At 35.3% G+C, this 8,013-nt stretch overlaps 1 non-coding gene across 1 annotated transcript; it reads left to right on the top strand.

Moving 5' to 3' along the window:
• The first annotated feature begins 5,555 nt into the window (after positions 1–5,555).
• Positions 5,556–5,687, top strand: LOC111754906 (small nucleolar RNA SNORA51). The gene has a single exon (XR_002789577.1). It is a non-coding gene; the product is annotated as a small nucleolar RNA SNORA51 (small nucleolar RNA).
• Positions 5,688–8,013: the final 2,326 nt, after the last annotated feature.

The following is an 8,013-nucleotide window of genomic DNA, read 5'->3' as shown; positions in this document are numbered from 1 at the left end:
TTTGAGCTTTTCCTTCCCTTTTTAAAATAAGATTGGCTAGGGACTTATCAATTTTATTTATTATTTCAAAGAACCAACTCTTTGATTCATTGATTCTTTGGATTGTTTTCTTAGTCTCAATTACATTGATTTCTGCTCTGATTTTTATAATTTCCTCTCTTCTTTTGGCTTTGGGCTTGACTACTTGCTCCTCTTTTTCTAGCTGTTTGAGTTGTAGCATCAGGTTATTTATTTGTATTTGTTCTGTTTTCAGGATGTGGGAACTCAGTGCAATAAATTTTCCTCTGAGGATGGCTTTCATTGCATCGCACAAATTCTGTTGTTGCATCTGTATTTTCATTTTCTTGTAGGTAATGTTTAATTTCTTCTTTAATTTCCCCTGTGACCCACTGATTACTCAAGAATGTTAACACATTCAGTTTCCATGTGTTTGTGGGATTTTTTCAGTATCTTTTATCATTAATTTTTAATTTCAAACTCTTTTGCATTTTTAAAAATATGTTCTGTCAGCTAATATATGGTCTATTTTAGAGAATGGCCCATGTATTGCTGAAAAGAATGTGTATTCTGATGTTTTTGGATGGAACACTCTGCATATGTCTACCATGTCCATTTGTTCACATGTGTGATTCAGTTCTGTTATTTCTTTGCTGATTTCCTGTCTGATTGATCTGTCCCGTGGTGTCAATGGTGTGTTAAGGTCTCCTGTTACAATTGTGTTACTGATAATTTGATTTTTCATTTCTGTTAATACTTGTTTTATACAACTGGGTGCTCTGGAATTTGTTGCATATATATTTAAGATAGTTATCTCTTCCTCTTGAAGTTTTCCCCTAACAAGTATGTGATGACCTTCTTTGTCTCTTCAGATCATTATTGGCTTAAAGTTCACATGGTCTGCAAACTCCTGCTCTTTGGGGGGTTCCTGCTGCATGTAGAATTGTTTTCCATCCTTTGACTTTCAGGCTGTGAGTATCCTTCTGGGTTAGATGGGTTTTTGTAGACAGCATATGGTTAGATTTTGTTTCTTGATCCATTCTGCCAGTCTGCTTCTTTTAACTGGTGCATTGAGACCATTTACATTAATTGTTATAACTGTTATATGTTGGTTTATTGTTGACATGTTATCTTTCTGCTGTTGCATCTTTATCTTTCTGTTCTGTGTAATTATCTGCTTTGCTTAGTGGTTTTTTCCTAAGTGTATCTAAACTGTCTTTCAATATTTTTTGCAGGGATGGCTTGGTGATCATGAAGTTCTTCAGCTGTTCTTTGTCATGGAAGTATCTTATTTCACCATCAATTTTGAAGGATAGTTTTTCAGGGTACATAAGTCTGGGTTGGAAATTATTTTCCTTTAGGATCTAGAATACTTCACTCCATGCTCTTCTTGACTTTATTATTTGTGCTGAGAAGTCTGCTGTGATTCTGATAGGTTTTCCTTTATTAGTGATCTGTCTTTTCTCTCTGACAGCTTTCAATAATCTATTCTTGTGTTGAATTTCTGGGATGGTGATTATTATATGTCTGGGTGTAGTTTGGAGTTCTATATGCTTCACTGAACCTGATGTCAGTTTCCAATCTCATGCTTGGGAAATTTTCAGCTATTACTTCTCTAAATATCCTCTTGACATCCTTTATGTCATCCCCTGATTTTTCATTAATCCCTATTAATCTTATGTTGTTTTTCTTTGCATCATCTTGCAGTTGTTAAATTGTTATTTCCTGATTCTTTGTTGTTTTTAAAGGATCTTTCCTTTCCTGTTCACTAGCTGCAATCTTGTCTTCAAGGTCTGAAATTCTATCTTCACTTTCATTGAGGCAGTTTTTATAGCTTTCAGTGGAGTTTTTGATTTCCTGTTTATCTCCGTGCATCTGCTATATGTATTCTGTTTGTTTCTTACATTGCTCATCTAGGGATTCTATCTTTTTGTTTAGTTCCTCCAATTTTTTAACTGTGTTTTCTTTAGATATGTTCAGCATCTCTTTCATTTCTTTTATCATTTCTTCTTTTACCTGGGTGATTATTTCCAATTTGAATTCCTTTAAAGCTTCCTGGAGTTGCTTGTTTATTTCAGTAGCTATTATGTGTGATATTTGAGGTGTATGGCATATATTTTCTTCTATATACATCACTCCTAAGGTTTCTTGGGATGGGCTGGAGGTTTGAGATTGTAATTTGGTGTTTCATTTTGTCATTTTCCTGTATTTCTGTGTTTCAAGTATTTCAAGTGTTATTCAAAAACTTCCTCAGGGTCTGTTGGAAATCCACTTCTGTGCCCTCAGCTCCTGGGGCCCTGGCACCCAGTTCCCCCAGGCTGCTGGGCCTCTGGAACCGGTGGCGCTCACCTACTTTCTTAGAACTCCACAGTCTCAAACAAACTGTACTCTGGGGAAAGGGGCACCCGCCTGGTTGCTTAGAACTCCACAGTTCTCCATGCACAGCTGGAATGGGGAGCCAGATGCAGGCACCCCAGACCAGCCTAGCTGTTCCTCTGCACCTAGCTGTTCCACTGCACCCAGATGGTGCAAGGGTCCCAGACAAGCTGGGCTCCAGGGAAAGTGTGTGCCTGCCTGTTTGCTTAGAACCCCACAGTTCTCCAAGCACAGCCAGAATGGGGAGCCAGATCAGATGTTAATTTCTTTAACTGATAGCTGATCTGCATTGTTCTTTCTAGAGAGAGAGAGAAACAGAGACAGACAGAGACAGAGACAGAGACAGAGACAGACATAGAGAAGAGACAGAGAGACACAGACACAGAGAAACAGACATAAAAAATATGGCGCAGGGAAAGAGGCATAGAGGAAGAGGGGGAAGGGGAAAGACAGACAGAAATGAGGAGAGGAGAGAAAGGAGAGGACAGAAGACAAAGGAAGAGAGAGAGAGAAAAAAAGAAAACACAACAAAAGAAAAGGAAAAGTTTGACCAATTTTACAACTGCAACATCAATTTGCTTCCTAAGTTGAGCCATCTTTGAAATAATTTTTGAAGAATTAAGTTTAGTAACTATTTTCATTAATTATTTCTGCTGAATTGTTCAATCCCCAAATATTTTGGTAACCTAAGAAATTCATATCATATTGTTTTGTAACACTCACCTAAAAATGAGATTTTTCTAAGTAATCAGTGTGAATTTAAATATACTTTTTACGTATTTCACAATTTTGCATAATATTTAAAAGTTCTCTAGCTTTCATAAATTGTTCCTTTTTTTTTTTTTTTTTTTTTTTTTTGTACCAGGAATCAAACCCATGACCTCCTGCTTAGCAGGCTTGCGTCCTGCAGCTGAGCTCTATCTCCAACCATTCTTCTGTGTTTTGATTTTGAAAGTAAAGTCAGATTTGTCAACATGATATCTGTGAGGTTCTTGAACATAAAGTAATGATGCTAACTAAAATAATTAAAATTTGTTATTCTTGAATATTCTCACAAATTCTGACAAATAAGTTTGTCAGAAAATATTGTGAAAAAGAAAACAATTAGAAACATAATTCTCATACAATATGCAGTAGCAACACCAGCATGTGTCAGTATTACAGACTTGTTTTGAATCGTGAAAGAGATCAAGGAATAGTTATTGAACTTTCATTAAGATTTTCAAAGCTAGGCATGATGGCTCATGCTTATAATTCCAGCATTTGGGAGTCTGAGGCAGAGGATCACTAAATTCGAGGCCAACCTGGACTACAAAGTGAGTTCAAGGCCACCCTAAACTGCATAATGAAACACTGTCTCACCAAAAAAAAAAAAAATTTGCAGCAACGAATTAAATGTCCAGAAGACATAGTTTTATAGAAGCTCAGAATGGGACAGAGTAAAGGACCTAGTCACTCTTCTACTCTTTAAATCATTGCTTGATTACAGAAATTTTTGTAGACACCACTTTTGGAATATATAGAAATCAGTCAGGAATTTCCATGCAATTTTTCAATGTCACAAACAATATTCAAGTTTTTAAAAATTTTGGTGACAATATGCCTACACATAACACAGCTAAGGTAATACATCCTAAAATACTTTATATGCATTGTTACTTTATTCCCCAATTTCCTCAGAAATTAAATACCAATTGCTTCCCTGAATAGTAGATCTTCACAGCAAGCCTAAAAGGCTTGCCAGCATGTTTACTGTCCTCTGATTTTTCAAGAAAAAATATCCAGAACATACATGTCTGGAAGTACTTTTGTCAGAACTCAATAGGATTTAGTACTAAAACAAATACATAAATCCTTTGCAGTGAGTCAGTATGCCTGGGCAAGGCTCAAATAGTCTTTATCCCACATTTTCTTATTATCTCTGCATGGAAAGACTCAGCATCCTAAGATCCTAAACGCTAGCCCTCAAACTTCCATAACACCTCATACAGGAAGTATAAACCCACCATGCATTGTACACTGTGCATTGGAGTTTTCTGGGGATCTGGGTTCTTGGCCATTGTATATCTTGTACAGAATTCTTAGGAACACTTTGAAAACATACACACTCTGCTTAGGTTCTCACACACAAATCTTTGGTGCAGTATTTTCAGTCATGGTTTCAGTGAGGTTTCTTCCTGACCCACCTGACAGTCCTGGGAGTGTTTTCTTCCTAATGTTGAGTAGCTCACAAGGCAACCAAGCTGGGGATGCAGCTACACTGTGAGCCATTAGTGCTTTTGTGTTCAATTTCCCTCTTTTTTCTATAAACATTTTATAGTTTTTGAATTCTGTTATAAAGAAGTTTAAACTTGTTATATCTCTAAAAAGTTGTACATTATATTAGTATAAAATGTGATGTTTTTATCACGTGTAGAACTCTGTTTTTAAGATCTTCTTTGTCTCATGGTAATATAAACAACTCAGCTTATTCACGTGTATGGTTCACATGGCACACGTCCTATCTCATCTGACTTTCAGTCTATTTGTCTCTTCATATTTTAAAAGCATTTCCTGTACACAGAACATATCTGGGTCTTGTTTTATACCCAGCCTGACAATCTCTGCCCCTTAATATACACACTAATGTGATTGGATTTATCTTATCACAGTCTCTATTTGTATAGTCTCTGTATCTTCTTATGTTTCTCTTTAGAAGAATAGAATAATCTTTAGTACTACATTTATTTTCTCTCAGCAGTTTATATAACATTTTCATTTTCAATTCACACTGTGCTTCTCACTTTTCATCTTACACTTCTCATCTTAAAGTGTACTAAATTTAGAAAGATGTAATTCCAGGTACTTGAGCTTGTTTTTTTATTATTTTTATTATTCTTATTTTGGTCAATGTATTTGTACGTATGCTACAAATTCAAATTTAAAATGTTACTACTTTGACACTTAAACAAGTCCTGAGGGAATAAATCAGAACCTTTTCCATTTTTATTCATTTTGGATGACTTTTAGTGCCTGTGAGCTGAATTACTGTATAGTATACTTTCAGCTTGAATAGACTTTACTATTTTATTTAAGTATTACATTCTGTTTTCATTTACCTGCAATTATCTTCACCATAGTGTCCTTTTTTAATTTTAAATTTTTATTAGTACATGTTTTCAGTGCATAAGATCACACTCACCTGCCTTCTGGTGCTTTCCACAGGTAGTGTTCTTACACTGACTGTATAGAAAAAGGAGGAAGAGTAAACCTGCCCCATGTATGCCTCAGCCCAGGCCTTGTGCCTTGTCTGTATTGTGAATGGGAAAACATAAGGCAAAAAGAAAAAAAAAAAAAAGATCACACTTGCCATGGGATGTTGGCACGTGATATAACACATCTTCGTCCTTGTACTTCTCTTTCACTACCCTCCCAGCAGCACACAGTCCCCTTTCATTTTGTAAAAATGTATCTTCGTGTTTCTTCCCTCTTATCTATCTTGTGTTTGCTTTATATTTTATACACTTTGAGTTTCTCATATAAAAGAAATCACGTGATATTTACAGATATGTTGCTGTAGGCAGTGGTACCTCGGTTCATGAGCTTAATCCCTTCTAAGATTCTAGCTGCCAACCGAGTTGAACAAAAACCAAATCAGATTCAGTTCCTATGTCCAGTGTTAGCCTTATCGGGAAATTTTATTCAGTTCTGGTGTAGTTTGGTTTGTGATCAAAATCAGGAAGGATTAAGTTTGTGAACAAAAGTACTGTATACTATTTGGAGTTACTAGGGTTTTCCTTTCTGCACTTTGAAAGTAGCTCTAGTCTACTTGAGTTACCATTATTTCTAATAAAGTACTCATAATTTGTAAAATCATTCCTCCCTATATAATGTCTTTTTGTTTTTCATTTTTTTGATACTTGGATTATCAGCAGTTAGACTATGATGCACTCAAGTACAGACTTTTAAAATTTATCTTGCCTGGAAATTAATATAATTCTTAGAAGTGTAAATTGATTTTTTTGAGACATGGTCTTGCTGTGTAGTTTAGGCTGGACTTGAATTCACTATGCAACCAGGCTGGCCTCAAACTCATGACAATTCTTCTGTCTCAGTCTCCTGAGTGCTGGGATTCCAGGAGTGCACCATCACATCAAATTCATAAATTGATTTTGCAATGTAACACAAATCTTATTTTAATGTCTATCTCCGACATTCCCCTTCTAAATTTTTGATTACATATACATTGTGCTATTCAGTATTTGCTTTCTAAAATTATTATTATTATTTAGAGAAAAACAAAATAGAAAATGGGCAGAAATAGTACATACTTTCAAAGAAAAGAAATAAACAGTAATAAATCACTAGTTGATGTATACATATTGTCCCCCCACAAATAGTTGTTCAAGATACAAAAGTGGAACATATAATTGGGAATTCAACTAGGGAGACTGCAAACAGTTCTGTTCAACTATCCAACAAAAATTAAGTAATATGGGTATCAATCCCATACACCTAGACATGTACACATTTATCCATATCTTCATTTATGTTGAGACCTAACAAAACTTGTTAGATTAAAATCCTTCTGAACAAAGATTAATAATATTGCTGGATTTCACATCATAACACTCCAGAATCAGCACTGGGTACTGCAGTGCCCCTTTCTTTCCTTCAAAATATTTGTTCATTTCTTCATATGTCATAAGATCAGTTCTCATAAACTGTTTATAAGTTTTATGCAAGCATGAGTCTTAACATGTATTTCCATCCTTTGTATATTGGAGGAAGAAACAGAACAAAGCAGTACAGAACTAAACATATTCCTATAGACACATAAAACTAAAAACACATATAAAACTGCTGTATAAGGAGTTCTACCATGGTCACTGTGCTGTTTCTTGTTATTATCAACAGAATTGGCTATATCATCAGATAAAGTATAATTGAACATATCAGTACATAACAGAATTAACAGAAATACAACTTTGTAGATAGTGTAGAGCTACAAAACAGGTAGTAATCAAGTCAAAATGGATACCATGGTGAATCATTGTCATTTTCAGTATAGTTGTCTATACTCAACTTGATAACCAGAAACCTAACAGTTTTGAATAAAATCTGTGAATAATAAGCAGCAATCAAACAAGTCAGATTTAACTAAGATCAGTCATGATACAACAGTATAAGTCATACAGGGATCCTGATTGAGTTAATAGGAAATTAAAGATGACCACCATGCTATGTCCTGATAGCATTTTCAGGACAGCTGTCTGTGCACTCAGATCCAGTGCTTGTATATAAACCAGGACAGAACAAGGTTCCAACAAAGCAGAGTGGTGCGAATAATAAGGGTTTTAATTCCTGATACACTATTAGCTATATCTTCTGGGTTTTTTTGAAGACTATTCCTCCACTTTACTCTGCTAGAATGAACTATGTATTTTTGGATCTCCCCAACATTCACGGTTTTACATTGCAGGGGCAACCTGCTATTTACCTAAGCTTTTCTGAACTTTCTCACTCCTGGGCTTGATCTCTAGTTGTATTTCTTTACCAACTAAAGCCTGTCTTTCCAACCTATCCATAAATACTGGTCCAGCTGCCCCTATTACTCTGGTTTCCTATCACATAGAGTTCTCATATCATATGATAAAGTTC

The sequence above is a fragment of the Cavia porcellus genome, unplaced genomic scaffold (assembly GCF_034190915.1).
Source record: "Cavia porcellus strain 051 isolate PalLab524CR breed Dunkin Hartley unplaced genomic scaffold, mCavPor4.1 scaffold_2, whole genome shotgun sequence".
Taxonomy (NCBI): domain Eukaryota; kingdom Metazoa; phylum Chordata; class Mammalia; order Rodentia; family Caviidae; genus Cavia; species Cavia porcellus.
The sequence above is the reverse complement of the archived record's forward strand: the minus strand, read 5'-3'. Positions and strand labels throughout refer to the sequence as shown.